The sequence below is a fragment of the Ambystoma mexicanum genome, chromosome 1p, assembly GCF_040938575.1.
Source record: "Ambystoma mexicanum isolate Mex_15411 chromosome 1p, UKY_AmexF1_1, whole genome shotgun sequence".
Classification (NCBI taxonomy): domain Eukaryota; kingdom Metazoa; phylum Chordata; class Amphibia; order Caudata; family Ambystomatidae; genus Ambystoma; species Ambystoma mexicanum.
Window position 1 is genome coordinate 161,595,239 of NC_090921.1, and position 17,257 is coordinate 161,612,495.

Below are 17,257 nucleotides of genomic sequence, written 5' to 3' on the forward strand. Positions count from 1 at the left end.
CAAGTCCTGTGCAAGTTTCGATTGATCCCCCTGAATACAGTATGTTATCCACCCAAGTGCAACAAAGTTCCATATTTTGGAAAACCAGTCGGCTATGTTTGGTGGTACTTTAGAATTCCATTTTTGTGTGATACACAATAGAGCAGCAAATTGCAAAATTACAAATGTTTTACAAAATTTTTTTTTCGAAAAGAGTTTCAGTTGTAGCTTAGGGATCAACAAGTGATTAGACTTCATTATACTTTGTCCCACAGCCCAAAATATTTGCACCTTACAGCCCTCAATTTGTGCCCAATAACACTTCAATTCTGAACATGTCCACCAGATGTGCCCCCAATCCCCAAGTAGACCACACTGCCTCCAGCATTGCAGAAAGATGGTTGGTTTTATTTTGTGCAAGCGTACCGGGGTATGATGCCACAGAACCATCAGCTTATACCAGAATCTGAGTAGAGCAAGTATACTTGGGGATATCCTGCCACAAACCCTGCCGCTCAAGTTGTGAGATTTCATCCCCCAAGTTTGCTGCCAACAAATTCGGTATTGTGAGGGATGGACGGGGGTGTACTTTAGCAATCATTTTATATAAATTTGAAATGAGTGCCTTATCCCCAGGATTAGAGCTGGCACATTTTTTGAATGTGGTGAGCTCCCGGGTAGCCGTTTTTTTATTTGGGGGATCCAATATCCAGTGGCAAACCTGCAAATACTGAAAATGGGCTGATTCATTCAGGCCTAACTCTAGTTTGTATTGAATTAAGGGGTTGGGATCCATGCTCTGAAAGACAATGTAGAGTATCGTACAACCTGCTTCCTTCCATTTACTAAAAGCCTGAGGTTACAAGCCTCGAGTAAATTGAGGGTTAAATAATATTGGTGTCAAAGGAGAGGGAAATGTTGTGAAATGGTATTTATTAACAGCAGTGTCCCAGACCTCTTCAACCAAGCTTGTAATCTCACTCTCGTGGAAGTTTTGATGGCGGTCCCTTTTAGGGAGCCATAGATTATCCCCGAGTTCGGGCCCCGCTATCGACCGCTCCATTTGTACCCACATCTTCTTAGCATCTTTATCCCACCAGTCCTTTATTAACCGAAGTTGTGATGCTAGGTAAAACATTTTCATGCTAGGAAGGCCCAATCCTACCCTATGCGTAGGTGTAGAGAGCACTTCAAATGCCACCCTGGGAGGTTTGTTGTTCCAAATAAATGTTGATATCCTGCTTTGTAGTTTTTTAAAATAAGAGTCTGAACCTGGTTAGGCACAGCTTGAACGTAATAGAATAATTTGGGAAGGATTACCATTTTAATTGCATTAATATGGCCTAACCAAGATATCGTCAATGGGCCCCATTTCGTCAGTTGCCCCGTTAGTTCGTCCAGGAGTAGGGGGGGGGTAATTAGCCAAGTACATCACTGTTAATTTAGGAGTTACTATTACACCTAGAAGTTTAATTCTAACCTGTGCCCAGCCAAATTGCACATCTTCCGGGGAAAGAGATATAAGATTTCAGATTTTTTATGGTTGATTTTAGCCCTGCCACTGCCCCACAGTGATTTAATTCCCTGCGTACTGAAATCAATGTATTTACCGGGTCTGTTATAAATAACAACACATCATCTGCCTATGCCATTATTTTATGCAGGATCCCCGAATGTTATCCCTTGCATTTTGTTAGTTTGCCGAATTTTCGCAAGAAGTGGCTCCAGAGAGATGGCATAAAGTAGCAGTGACATAGGACATCGCTGTTTAATTCATCTTTGGAGTGTAATCGGTTGGGATAGTTGTCCGTTGATTAAGAGCCGGGCCAATGGGTTTTTATAGTTCACCCTTATTTTCTCAATGATTTTTGGGCCAAAGCCCATCTTCATTAATGTTAAAATGAGAAAAGACCATGCAACTTGGTCAAAAGCCTTTCTAGCCTCAAGAGAGAGAAGGACTGCAGATGAGCCCTTCTTTGGAACTTTTTCCAGTATATGGCAAGTGCGTCTTATGTTATCATGAGCCAGCCTATTTTTTATAAAAAAAACAGACTGATCAGGATTTATCATTAAAGGGAGCAAATTCTCTAACCTATTGGCCAAAATGTTTGAGTACATTTTTGCATCTATATTTATCAGGGCAGTGGGGCGATATGATCCGCAGCTGCCGGATCTTTCCCTGGTTTAAAAAAATATTTTTTTTTTGCCTCTTCTATAGAGGGGGAGATATGCCCTCATTGTGGAAATGAGTTGAATAAACACACGAGTCGTGGGGTCAGTACCTTCCAAAATGTTTTATAAAAAAAGGCAGAGAAACCATCCGTGCCAGGAGATTTGTTGGGGGGGAGAGAGTTTATGACCCGTAATACTTCATCAGAAGTGATATCTCCCTCAAGGTTTTCCTGTTCCTCAAGCGTTATTTGGGGGGGATTAACCAATGCTAAGTACAACTCTTGTGTCCGGCGATCTGGGTGCTCTAATCTATACAAACTTGAATAAAAAATATAAAATTCTGTTTTGATCTGGGGTGTTTCTCTGACTGATATCCCAGAAGGGGTTTGTATTGACTGACTAGTTTGGTAGGCGGCTTTTTGCCGTAACAATGGGTGAGTAAACGATCTGCCCTATTGGCTTTAACATAACATTTTTGTCTAAGGTATAATAAAGATTTTTCTGCTTTTTTGGCATAATGTAAATTTAATTTTCCTGCGATCGCTCTATATACTCTTTGAATGGACGGATTAGTTGTACTTTCCATTTTAGCCATTATTTGTTTTAACTCTTGCTCCAATTCTATTTTCAGGGCAATTATTTGCTTGCATCTATACGATATTTACGGCTATAAGAGTCCCACAAATTGTGGCTTTAAAAGCTTCCCACATTGTATTGCGTCTGATTAATCTCAAAGAACTCACCTACCTTAGGCTCTATCTTATTTACCACTATAGCATCCCCGCAAAAGTTAATGTGGAAATCGCCACGCCCAAACCCTCTGTACCATCCCATCTATTGCCAAATCAGTAATGAGGGGAGCATGATCTGAGAGTGAGATCATCAAACATGACATTTGAGTTACCAGACCCAAAAGTGGCTGTAAGGCCCATATGTAATCTATATGAGAAAAGGTCTAATGGACATGTGAATAAAAGGTATAGCCTCTGTCCTCCCCTTTGGTGGTAGACCAGACATCCACAAAGGCGAGATTCGATACTTTCTGTTTGAGAGCTGTCGATTGCACTGATTGTGATGAGTAGGTAGTGGCACTACGGTCACGAGATGGGTCCCAAGCTAGATTTAGATCCCCAGAAGAAGTATTTTCCCCTCTTCAAAAGTTTCCAATAATGTAAAGGTGGACTTCAAGAACCCCTGATTAAGTGCCTCTTCATTCTGGTGATTCCAGCGGTGGCTTGGGAGCAAGGCCTCAAAGACGAGCTTTCCAATCTTGCTGTTGTTGCGCCCTTCCCTTTCTCCCCAGACGGGTTGTCATTGACCTGTGCAGGAGGGCGGAGCGACCTCTGAACGGGCCCATGAGATTCAGAGTGTGCCCTCCGGCACCTTAAGTCGAGATAGCTGCACCTTGAGAAGGATGGGGTTCAGGATTCTCTTACTTCAACACCAATCAATAAGGAAAAGTCAATGGTTTGGCAAAGGGAAGTCCGTTTAATGACAAGTACAAAAAACAGGGAAACAAATGGAAATCATCAGAGCTGCGATCGCCTATCTCGCTTCAACTTCCAAATTCTTCATGCAAACAGTAACTTTTATAGCAAATTCTCGTCATCATTGATGTGTAAAACTCATAAGTTTGACATGCAATTCTATTGGTTGAAAAAGGTAACTTAAGTATAGGTACTATATCTGTATATGGTAACAGAGTGTGGGGATTGGATAACTCTTATCGGGTGGGCGTCTATGCCCATCCCTCTACATCACTTGTGATAGACGTCACTAAAAGTATGACGTCTTATTGGTTCTACTCGCTATAGGACCCCAGATTATTTGGTCCATTGTGATTGGGTCGGTTACACCCTTAGACATAAATCTCCACTTTAATTAGCAGCATGCAGAATGGTCGCCCAGGTGCAGATGGCCCAAGATTCACCCTGCCTCCCTTCCATCAATCAATACCCTTAGGCCTATGTGTCAATTAGTTGGCTGAGAGTGGCCTCGAACTGTAGCTTCTTATCCGGAAAAGTTATGGCATCCTCTGGGTTTCGATGACATCAAATGTGGGCACCTCTCCGCGCCAGGCTGGTCACGTGTCAGTTCACCGTGAATCGGCTTAATTTTCCCTCTATTTGTGTATTGATTCTATGTTCGGCCTCGCCACCTGCCTGGGCCTCCTTATCTCGACCTTCACGGGGCAGGCTTCTATGCTCGTAAATTTCAATTCTTCGGAGTTGCAGCTCTCCTCCCTTCCTTGGGTTGACCTCGAATTCCTAGCCATGAGCTGCTTCTTGCTGAGTGTCGATTCCACTCTTTCGTCTGACTTTGAGATGGTTTATGAATCCTGGCCTGTTCGTCCTCTATCATCCTAGGCTTAATTCTGCCTTTGTAAAATAGAGTTGCACTTGTATAATGTGCTGCTGAGGTAGATATATATTTGGCACTTTGCCGCTCTATCCTTCTACTAAGCATTGCAAGCAGTATCGTTTCCTTAGCTTCTTGCGTTCAAAGCCTATTTACATCATTATTCGCAATATTTCGTCTTTGTTTATCACCTTTTTGGTTGTCGTTTCTTTCATCTGTGAGCCTGTCCGGACCATTGTGTCATCAGCATTGGCCTCCAATAAGAGCCCCTTGGGTCTCTTCAGGGACAGTTTGTAAGTGGTCTTCATTTTCGTCAGCTGCTGGTACGGTTGTCTTAATGGGTACCGTGCAGTCCATGGTTGTCTGGTTATTGGCGCTTCAATAGGTATACAAGTCCTTCTGATAGGTACTGGACAGAGCCCCACTGTGGCTCTCTGTTGGTTCATTTGCTCTTTATACGTCACATATCTTGGCGAGTATGCTTCTGGTATCTCAAAATGGGTGGCTGGAGTGCAGGCCATATTTGAGACCTCCTCTACAACCCCTCTGGTCGGTTTATCGACCACTTCTTCTTCCTCCTTTAAATTACTCTTACTTGGTTCTTCTGCATCCAATTCTTCGTCTTCTGGCTTTGTACATGATGGTGTGAATGTGTGTTTCTTTGGAGTCCATATTTTTATCATTCCTTTCAGGCTTCCTGCTGTTTTTACATGTTCGTCTTTGTTCCAGGTCATAAGCTGACATTGTCCATTTGGGTTGCAATAGATCCATCTTCCTTCATAATGTCTACGTCTTCTGGGATACACACATTTTGTTCCTTCTCGCGCAAATTTGCTGGCCTTCACAAAGTCTCTTATTTCTTCATCTGTCAGGTCTCTCAGCTTCCATCCTGGTTTGACGTCAATCATGATCTTCATGCCAATGGCTTTCTTTGCACTTTTCTGGCATTGTGTGATGTTTACCTTGATTACACAAAACCCTAGTAGTATCATCAATAGCAGGGCTCCCGGAAACTTGAATACATCTGCCATCAATTGTGGGACCCATGAGAATAGAGTTTCAAACCAGCTATCATCATCAACTTCGTCAGTTTCATTGATCATCTGGTTCTGTAGGTTTGTCAGCATACCTATGGCTTCTGTTAAGGTTCCATTTTCTTCATCATGCGAGGGTATAAATGTGCAATATGATTCTTCGATTTTTGCACAAAACCTCCATCCATCGCAGTGATCATGATCTGTTCTGGAGGGTCATCAGTCAGATTGCTCTTAGTTCTTCCTTAATCACGTTGAATCCTTTTATGGTAGTGTTAATGGTCTGCAATAACTGTTATTTGCAACCATTTCGTATTTGCTCCAACCTGGAATCTTGGCATGATGATGTTTGTGAATACTGATGAGGTGAGGCTGAACAGCCTGTGTTCATATGGGATTGCATGGAATGCTTCTTCTGATTTGGCTGAGAAGTAATTGTTTCTCTTCATTAGGGATATCAGTTCTGCAAATCTCCTTTTCCTCAGGTGGGCATCTGCTTTCGGAAAGCTTTCAATGTTCAGGTCACTCTTCGGGATCACTAGTGCAGGAACATGGACGTTCACTATTGTGCATATGCCTCCCCAATTTCTCGGCAGCCTTATGTATGCGTTGGATCCATATGCCCAGTAATGATCCATAATTACTGCGGTTCCGTGAGTCATACCTGGAGCTTCAAAGATGCGTCCGCAGTTCTGATTCTCTCCCATATTCCTCGTTCCATTGTTCCTGAAGCACAATTTTGGGCTTTCCAGCTGCACTATCTGCAAGGATCCTCCTCTATCTTCGACCCATGTTAGCAACTTCACCAACTTTGTCCATAGAGGTTTGCACAGTTTTTGTGATTTTTCTACTGCTTCCTTGCAAGCTCCCAGGACCATCCATGCTTGGCATATCACTACTCCTTCTTCCCATCCATCTGGTGACAGCACTGTTCCCCAGATCTGCATTTGACCTCTGTTCTTCCAAATTTGGGCTTCTTCTGCAGTTTTTCCTTGGACGTTCCGTCTCGGGTTAATTTCCCATCTTGTTCCTGCTCCTTACACTTCTGGATTTTCATACCTGATCACATGATTCCTGGTATGAGCTCTATTTCTTGTCTTAATGTCCTGGACATAATAATCTTCATCGGGATATGCTGTTTCAGTTGCCCATATCAGTGAGGCATCTTTTCCCATAAACTGTCCTCTGGTGTTGCACATGGCTATGTGTGACAAACAGTGTGCTGTTGGGACATCAATTCCTACAGCCACGAAGATCTTGGATTTTCCCATGCTATACGGTAGAAGTGCACAAACAAAGCATTTTCCTTCTGAATTTCGTCTTCCAACTTCTTTCATGTGTTGGTACCAAATGTTGTTCCCCAGATGCGCTGTGCTGTCCAGGTAATCGTTCAATTCATTGTTATCTTCATGTAGCCTTCTCTTCATCCTCAGTGTCTTCCTGTAGTTCGCTATGATTACATCCCTAAAAGCATCTGTATGGCTTTTTCTTGCTGGAGGACTCTTAGGCATTTCAGTCCAGGGTGCAGGCGTTTTCATCTGTGCCATTTGAGTGGACATGATTCTGTTTGCTCTTTCCTGGTCCTCATGCATTTTTACTTTTCTACGTGCAAGTGCCCATGCTATCCAGCCTGGCACTAGTCCTGTATATGGCTATATGGTAGGTCTGATGCTTGTCCCTTGGGTTGGAACTTGTGTGTTTGTCACTTTAGTCTCTGTGGTTTTGGTTCTGAGCTCCTCATGTCGCTTCTTCGCTCTAGCTATGAACGGGAGTAAATGTTCTATTATCATTTGTGTCTTTGCAATGAATTCTCCAGTAGCTGCTTCCATCTTCTCGAGGGCTGTTGCTATGTCTACTTTAGTTGGCCTTTCACTTAATTCCTTTCGATCCTTCTTGTTACCTACTGGGACTGATTGTCCGGTAGGCAGTCTTGTGCTCTCTGCTGCCTTTGCTTGAGGTTCTGCAGCCATTGACACTTGCCCAGGTTCGTGTGCATTTAGTGTGTGGGTGCTGCGCTGTCCAGCTAATCGTTCAATTCATTGTTATATTCATGTAGCCTTCTCTTGATTCTTAGTGTCTTCCTGTAGTTCGCTATGATTACATCCCTAAAAGCATCTGTATGGCTTTTTCTTGCTGGAGGACTTTTAGGCATTTCAGTCCATGGTGCAGGCTTTTTCATCTGTGCCATTTGAGTGGACATGATTCTGTCTGCTCTTTCCTGGTCCTCATGCATTTTTTCTTTTCTGCGTGCCAGTGCCCATGCTATCCAGCCTGGCACTAGTCCTGTATATGGCTGTATGGTAGGTCTGATGCTTGTCCCTTGGGTTGGAACTTGTGTGTTTGTCACTTTAGTCTCTGTGGTTTTGGTTCTCAGCTTCTCATATCGCTTCTTCGCTCTAGCTATGGACGGGAGTAAATGTTCTATTATCATTTGTGTCTCTGCAATGAATTCTCCAGTAGCTGCTTCCGTCTTCTCGAGCGCTGTTGCTATGTCTATTTTAGTTGGCCTTTCACTTAATTCCTTTCGATCCTTCTCGTTACTTACTGGGACTGATTGTCCGGTAGGCAGTCTTGTGCTCTCTGCTGCCTTTGCTTGAGGTTCTGCAGCCATTGACACTTGCCCAGGTTCGTGTGCATTTAGTGTGTGGGTGTGTGTAGTAGTCAGTGCTATGTTTTCATTCATTCCGGGCTGACCCTGTCTCCAGCTTTTCTCTTCATTCGTTACCTCACGTGTGTGTGTATTACTGTTAATTACATTCAATTTTAGTTCATTTACCTTACCATCAGATTTTCTTGGGACTGGAATTACTATATAGGGTCTGGGTGCCTTTGTGGGACTCAAGCGTACATCATCAGGTGGATGCACTGCAATTGGACCGTTTCGTGCACCAATAAAGAATGCAGTTCTGATTGTTAATGACAGAAAGACAATGATAATCACCATGCATATACATATAATCACACGGTATGAAAGCTGGTAGCATTTCCTTCCAGGGAAGCGGGGGCCACCTTTGCTGGTAGGATGACCAGGTTACTGTTCTGGGCCCCCATTTCAATCATAACAAAATGTCACTGTTTATTCTTTTCCCCCAATTCACTTGATCTCAAACAGTTTGTATCATAAAGTGCCTGGTGCTTCACAAGGATCCCCCCTCTTGCGGGTGGCGATTGTCTCTTGATACAGGATTCAGTATCCTTGCTAGATTATGGAAAATAGATTAGACTAACACTTAGATAAGTCACTTTTACTGTATATATTCAAAATATGTGAGTTCCCAGTCCAGCCCGAATCTGCTTCAGTCCTGAGGACATGCTGGAACCTGTTCAATGCAAGAAAATAGAAAACATGGAAAAATCAAAAATTAAAAATCAAAAATCAAAAATAATAAAAGGTGAAGTTCTAGTCTCTGCTCCCCCGATCTGTCCCTCGGTGGAAGGTTTCACTGGAATCTCCTCATGTAATCGCTCTGAAAGTTGGACAGCTCCACTTGAAGCATGATACCGTGGAGGAGCGTTCCCATCTGTACGACTTTAGCTGAATCTCTGATGAAAGTGAGGACGTCAACCTCGACAGGTCTCCCCACCATTTCCGGAAAGTCAGTTACTAGGCGGAAGAGGACGTTGTGAGCCAGTCGGTTGTCCTCAGGTGATAGGGACATTTGTCCTGCCTTGCTGGGTTCAGGATTATAGGCTCTTCCCTTGACGTGAACAGTCCTTGCACTTTCCTGCTGCGTGGATTGCGACCAAGTAGTTCAGCTTAGTCCACAGTTGGCTCAAATGTTCGGAGTTTGCTGGATCTCTAATAAAAGTTAACGTGTCTGTGGTTCTTCCGACAATTGCTGGGCACTCTTCTATGATGCGAAAGAAGAGTGTATTGACGAGTTCATCTATAATTGCCTGTGGTGGAAGCATTTGTGTCCTTATCACTGTATTCAGGCAGGGAAATGAAGGCCTCTACGATGATGGTAAGTAGTTGCGAGATTAATTTCTTGTTGGCAGGATCTTGGTTAAAGTCTGTGATACTGGTGACTCTCCCTACAAGTGATGGATATGTCTCTATTACTAATTGGAACAGGACAGCACATCCCTTGTGATATTTCTGCTAGGTGACACCATAAATGCTGCAAAGCGATGACTTGCTCTTTGATGAGTCAGGATGCTGTGTTTAGCTCTTTAGGCAAAGTCTTTGATCACAATCTATTTGAGTCTTGTTTTGACTGACGCTTCAGTGTGATTTATTTACAAGTTTGTGTCAACAAACGTGTTGGGGCTTAGATAAGCAATTGTCTTCTTCACCCTACAACTGAGATGCATAGAGTGTCCATTATGTCCTTATCCCCTTTTTTGCTTAGAGGAACTGTCCAGTTTAAGCCACAACTTGCAAACGGGTTATTTGTATTGGCTTTGCTGCTCATGCGTCCTTCTTCCTCGTCATGGATCTCGTCTGCACGTGCTGAGGTTCTTCCCCATTGTATGTAGTTTCTACCCGGTGGGGGTGCAGCTAGAGGGTTTTCTCTGATGTAGGGCTTAATGGCATTGAGAAAAATCCATGCTTTCCTGCCCTGCAATTTTACTGCTGATGGAGTGCAGTTTTCTACAATGAAAGGACCATTGGATCTCAGCTCATCCCACCTTTTCCTCGTGTGGTTCTTGATTAGGACTACATCTCCAGGGAAAATGAGTGGAATACAAAGACCTTGAGATGGGTCTGTTGCAATGCTTTGTGCTGTGCTGTACCCTTTCATCCCCGCTGCAGCTGTTATGAAATTACAGTAAGGCTGGATGTCATACAGTTCAGGTACTTAGACAATTCGGTTCCCAGGACCTCTCGGGTTGGCTGGGTATCACATCTAGCTCTATCTCGTGGGGTAAGAGGGGTATTCATTCTCCTTCCTGTGACTCGTGCGGCGTAAAATGATGGTCAGAGCCTGGTTGGTTCCGAAGAGCATACAATGCCATGGAAGGCAGTGCAACCATCCCCTCTTTAGAGTAAGCTTCAACTTGGCTATCCTTTCCTTTAACAAGCCGTTGAGCCTCTCGCACATACCATTACCTTCCGGATGATACGCCAACGAGAACTTGTGCTTTATACCAAGCAACAAGCTGATCTGCTCAAAGACTGAGTTAACAAAATGAGCCCCGCTGTCTGACCTCATCACCTCACACCCCCCCCATCTAGGGAACACTTCCCTCACCAGGAATTTAGCCACACAGGTTGAGTCTGGGTGTGTACAAGGACCTGCTTCTATCCATCTAGAGAATGGACACACCAATACAAGTAAGTACCTGTACCCATTACACACTTCGATCATGTCGACGTAGTCGATATGTAAGTGCTGAAAAGGCCCATTTGGCTGGGGGAGGATTCCTCTGACTACTTTTAATGTGTGCCCAGCGGTGAATTGCTGGCAGATTATGCAGTTCACCATAAATGCAACATGCTCACCTAAATTCGGTATAAACCAGTATTCCGCGAGCGTTGCAGCTATATTCTCTTTTAACATATGTAATGGGTAATGCAATTACTTCAATGCTATTCTTAGTAGGCCTACAGGCATGACTTGTTTACCAGTGCTGTCTTGCAGCCACAATCCGTCAGAGGGGTTTAAAGAACACCCTCGATGTTTCCAAAGGTTCTTTTCAACTTGCGGTGCCTCACCTTGACGTTCCATTAGTTGTATCTGCCCCATATTACTATAGGCTTCTTGTGTGGTTTGTGCTACCATCATTCTTTCATGGGTGCACGCCACTTCAACTTCCATGATCGTCTCACTCTTGGATGCCATACGCTTGGCTTCCGTGTCTGCTGCGTGATTTCCGTGCGACACAAAATCTGTCCTGTGAGTATGGGCGGTGCATTTTACGACCGCTATGCCCACTGGGAGCTGCAGTGCCTTAATCTGCCTGTCCAATAAGGCTGCGTGCTGCACTGGCGTGCCGTCTGTTTGTAGGTAGCCCCTCCTTTTCCAGCACGCTAGGCCTGCGTGCACTGTGGACGTCACATAGGCGGAGTCACTGTACTGGGTCTGTGTGATTCTCAATGGCGAGTATCAACGCCAATAACTCTGCAGCCTGTGCTGAGTAATGAGATGGTATTCGCGCACTGACGAGTACTTGAAATTCTCTGTTTGCTATGTGTTTCATTACGGCTACGCCTGTGTATCTGTGTCCGTCTTCTTGGTCGATTCTCGAAGAACCATCAATGAAAACAATCTCTCCTCCTGCTAGGGCATTTTCTTTTACCCTGGGGATTTCATCATAGAATTCTTCATAGTTTGCACAGTCATGTATCGGTTCTCCTTCAGTGGCTGGCTCGGCTATGAACGTAGCTGGGTTTACTGTTTTACATCGAACTATTTTGATCGATGGATTAGATATAATCACCTCATAGGCAGAAGCTCTTTGAGATGTCAGCATACCCTTTGATTTCTCTAAGATGGAAAATAATGAGTGCTCGACATATAACGTCATGGAACATCCCATTAAAATGGTTGTCACCTTCTCTATGGCGAACGCTGCGGCAGCTAAGCTTTGTTCGCATGGGAACTGGCCTCTCATTACTGGGTCCAGATTCCCACTGTAATAAGCCAGGGGCTTGTACCCCAACAAGGTTCTTTGAGCGAGTACTGCCGTCATAACGCTGCCATCTGTGTGCGAGAACAGGTAGAATTCCTCTGCATAATTAGGAATTCCGAGAACTGGAGCCGTACAAATCGCTCTTTTGAATTTTTTAAACCCCCTTTCCATTGTCTCAGTCCATTCAATCTTTTCCTTTGTCATCCGGGCCTTCTTTAGGACCTGGAGCAAGGGCTTGGTGTATGAGCTGTAATCGAAGACCCATGCTCTAACATAATTGCACAGGCCTAAAAAGCTTTGCATTTGCTTTACCGTGAGTGGCTTTGCCGTGTTCATGATAGCTTCAGCCCTTTCTGGGGTTACCTTTTTCCCCTCATGTGAAATTAATTGGCCTATGTACAGCACCTCCTGTTGACAATATTGTAGTTTTTCCTTGTCATCCTTATAGCCTTTCTCAGCCAGTATAGTCAGTAGCTGAACTGAATCGCGCCTGCATTGTTCTTCTGTTGAGCAGCAGATTAGAATATCATCCACATACTGCAAGACATTAGACAGGCTTTCTACTGCAATATTGCTCAGGCCCATCTGGAGGACTCTGTTAAAGATGGGCGGGGACTCACAGTACCCCTGTGGCAACCTCGTACTTTTCAGACGCACTTGTCTGAATGTGAACAACGTCAGATCCTGTGAATCGCGGTGCAACGGGATTGAGAAAAAGGCATTTTTCAAGTCAATCACTGTGAAATACCTTGCCTCGACTGGTATATTACATAAAATTGTAGATGGATTAGGGACTAGAGGGAACTCGGCTTCAACAATATCGTTTTAATGCTCTTAAATCTTAGATTAGATGCCAAGACCCTCCCCTTGATTTTTTGACAGGATAAATCACTGTATTACATGGTGACTCTGACGTCACTAGGTAGCCCTGTTCTATCATGGCAGATCCCTTCATCCGCCTCTCTGGACATGGGATGTAGTCGTGCTCTTGATAAAATTGCTCCTGGTTTCAATTTAATTTTCACTTCCCCCACCCCCTTCAGGAGGCCTATGTCATGAGGTCCTGTAGTCCATACGAAGACAGGCACTTGGGCCATGTCATCATCAAAGCATTTGGACGTACCAGTGCCAACATCATTCTCTGAGGCACTTCTCTTTTAATCATTTTTACCCAAAATACGAGACTCACTTCCACCCTTGTCTCCTCTGAGTCTGGTTGTTCTTCAAACAGATCGTCATCGGTGATGTCAGTCACTCAATAGCCCTCTTCAATGGCGATAATCACACACCATTGTCTTCGTCATCATAGCCTTCAACTAATGCTATCCTGCCTCGCACTGCTGCAGCATATATCGTCAAGGGAAATATTTGTCCCTCCTCTTCATGCATTGGTATTCTCGGCCTGAATAAAAATTCGTCAGAGGTTCTCCTGACCTTGTCTGCAAGGCCTGGTAATCCTGCCATAAGTACACATATGCCATCTGCGAAAACCTCAGGTTCCAGTGGTATAGCTCTCATGGCTCTGTGTCCTGAATAGGGTCTGATCATATCGCACACGTTCGAATAATGCATTCCCGGAGTAGAGCATACTATGCCCTCCTCTGTAAACGAGATGGTCATATTCAATTTTGTCATTAAATCTCGACCCAAAATGTTTACTGGGGTCTGACGCGAATACAACAAAGGTACATTCATTTCGCATTACCCTATGGAGACTGGGAGTGCGTCTGTAAAGGGAACTCCACTGTGAGCTCCTGTAAAATTCTGAGCATCTATAGCCTCGCTACTTGCCTTCTCGTATGCACGAGCGTGCTGCCCCCGTGTCAACTAAGAAGGAATATTCTTTACCCCCTATTGTGACATTCACCCTAGGTTCCCTATTAGGGTCTGGTGTCACCGATAGGATAGAGCACATCAGGGTTCCAAGTGAGCTGTCCTAGTTCATATATATGTTTGGTCCACTGTACACTTGTGGATTTTCTCCATTTCCAGGGTTTCCTCCCTTTCCGGAGTTTGTGCCCTGAGATAATTGCGGTGGGGCCTGTGGGAATTAATCTTGCGGCAAGTTCCCCATGCTCGGGGGTTGAACCCCCTGCTGCGCACCCTGCTGCATACTTGGTGCTTGCTGCTGCACTGTGTGATTCTGTGCACCGTCCTGTTGGGAGGTTGCAGGCAGATTCACCGTACCTGTTCCCATTCCTTGGCTTCTGCACGAGCGCACCAGATGCCCTGTCATTCCACACAGCCAACACACCAGCAGTGGTCAGGCTATTTGTCCGTTCGCCATATCTGTATTGCACGTTTTGAAACCCTCCTTGATTCCCTTGGAAACCTCCCTGAGTACTCTGCCATCCTCTTCCTCTAAATCCCCTTCCCCTTGGGTATTGTCCTACAATACCCTGGGTGTTCTGCTGTGGGATAGCCACCTGTTGTGCGTTCTGTTCAGCTGGGCTAGTTAGCATGACTCCTTCGAGAGCGTACTTGGATAATTTCTTTTGCACTAGCTTTGTTTCCTCACCTTTTCGAGTTGCCTCCTTTTTCCGATTCTTTTCTTGCAACAATCTACAGTAATGTGCAATAGTTAGATGTATTTCAGCCCAAGGTTTGGCCTCAACTCCTACCAATTTCTTGAGTTGTTTCTGCACTGGTTCTGGCAACCCTTGGCATAAAATGTGGTAAAACACAGGTATGGATTTTGTCCAAGATTCATGAGTTTCGAGCACCCACGCGTCTTGGAAATTCTGGATATAAATTAACGGATCTTCTGACTCCTTCATTTTGCGAGTCATTATAGCTCCGATATCGGAAGTGTCTGGGTAAAGCACTCGTAGTGCTTTCCATACTGCTGCTCTACAATTGTTGAATGGTGCTCCGTCGTGGGCAGTGTTAATTATGGTAATACCAGCGTACCCAGCCCGTGCCCATACATCATCTGCTCTCTCACAAAGTATGGCAATCAGGAGACTTTTAATGTCCCCTATAGCTAACGTGGCACCCCGTGTCATCTTTTCTAACTCGTGTATCCACTTCCCAGCTCCCGATTTCAGCAATGGAAGCTTGTTTTTCAAGTTCTCTCGATCCATGTGTGGCCATGGAATATATTGCAGTCTTGCTCCCCCTTTTTCTAACAGTGGAAATTGGAATGCGCAGCCTTCTTTCTCTTCCCCAATAGCTCTCCTGTCTATCGCTGGGGTAACATTCCTGCATCGCCGTCTGCCTGGCAATGTCCTCAACCTGTCCACATAGGCGGGCGCTGACACCCCCCTCTGACCATGGGGTGTTCCTTTGTGTCGGTCAGACTGTGATGTAGATTCTGATGCCCTTGCTGCGGACTCGCTAGCCGCTGACCATCTCACTCCCTTGTCCCTTGGGAACCACTTTTCACGCCGTCTCCCTTCTTTATTTGTCTCGCACGCCGTCTCCTCTCCAGAGTCGGACATTGATTGTTCCCAATTCACGCAACTCCTTGTGTCATCGTCGTTCTTACTGATTTCTAGCCTATCCAGGGACAGTCTCCTGCTACCACTACTTCGGGTGATGTCTTCAGTGTCATACAGCTGAGTGCTTTCCAAGCGCTCGTCTTCCCCTTGGGATATTAGTTCTAACCCCATTTCATCATATATCTTATCAATCGTTTCCCCGATGCTTCTGGTGTCGAAGACATCCTCAATATTCGCCCCCCTAGTACCTGGTACTGACTCGTACGCAGGGAAACATTCCTCAATGTCTTCCCATTCTACAACAGGATTGGGTTTTTTAACTCCCCGCTCCAGATATTCGAGATGCCCTCTGTCTACGCTTACGTTCAATATCATCATCAAATTCTTTGCGCTTCCTCGCTTCTTCTCTGACCTTATCTTCTTCTGTTCTCCTTTCATTTATACGTTCATCTGCCCTTCGAATTTCCTCATCCTTTCGCCTCCTTATCCTTTTTTCACGTGCTCTTTGCTCTTCTTTGAGTTTTTCCAGGTTCCGCCTGTACTGGTCATAGGCTGCGCTCTGTTTGCGACTGTGCTGCTTTCCTTGCTCTTCACGATATAGCTGTTCTCGCCTTAGCCTATCTTTCCTTCTTATTCTTTCGTCCCTTATTTCCCTTTCCTTCTCCTCCTTCTCTGTGTCTCATCAGACTTTTCTCTCGGTCTCACATCATCACTTCCTTTACCATCGAGTTTCAACAATATCTGTCCTCCCATCCATTCGTCTTTCGCGAATGCTATCTCATCAGTTCTGTCTTCACTTCCTTTCCATTTCGTTCCCTCTCTCTCCTTATGGAGAGGTGCACTTGTCTGTGCCTGATCCTTCCTCTCATCATCGCGTCTCTCCTTGTCCCTTGGGACTGCGGAGGTAATATTTTTATCCTGATCCTTCCCCTTAATTTCGTCACTACTGTACGTAGGTGACTCATATGCAGGGTTGCTGTACCCCGTAGCTGCCTTGAGCTCTCTTAATGGGTAGAGTCCCTCTGACTTACTTCCCTCGGTTTCTGTTTCAGGCAGGGCAGGTGGCGCGGTAGGCGTCTCACCCCCCTCCGTGCATACATTTAATTTCCAGTCTGCAGGTGGCTCTTCATCCTTCGACTGTTCGAACATTTTCCAAAGTTCTAGAACACCGTGGTGTTTCTTTAGTTTCTTGCCTGTATATGTGGCATGTAAATAAGTCGTCATATGTTGTAAGACGGCTTTAGATAAGGACCTGTTTTGTTGCCACGGCATAAACATCTTGTGGGCGGTACCCTTAACCCACTCTGTACTGTATTTCCTAAGCTTGGGTGCATGTTTAGGCAATTGTTTACATAAGTGTGCTAGTGGAGTAATATCTTCCATGCTTAAATCTGTTCTAGCAATACTTTCATGCAACTTCACCACACCCAAAAATATGAGCAAGCACCAAATATCGCAGGCTCCAATCCAATCTTTTCCCACAACATTTTATATCACCAATTTACTCAAGAACATCAATTCATGTGCGATTCCCTCTTAACTATAGAATCGTGTAAAATTCCATCGAACAACAAGAAGACAAATTTCCTTACATGTGACACATCAACAGAACATGTATGACAAACGTTAAACAGACTAGACAGACACCAACTGGACACAGATATCTCTGCCTTCTAATCAATACCCCGACACGGAGTT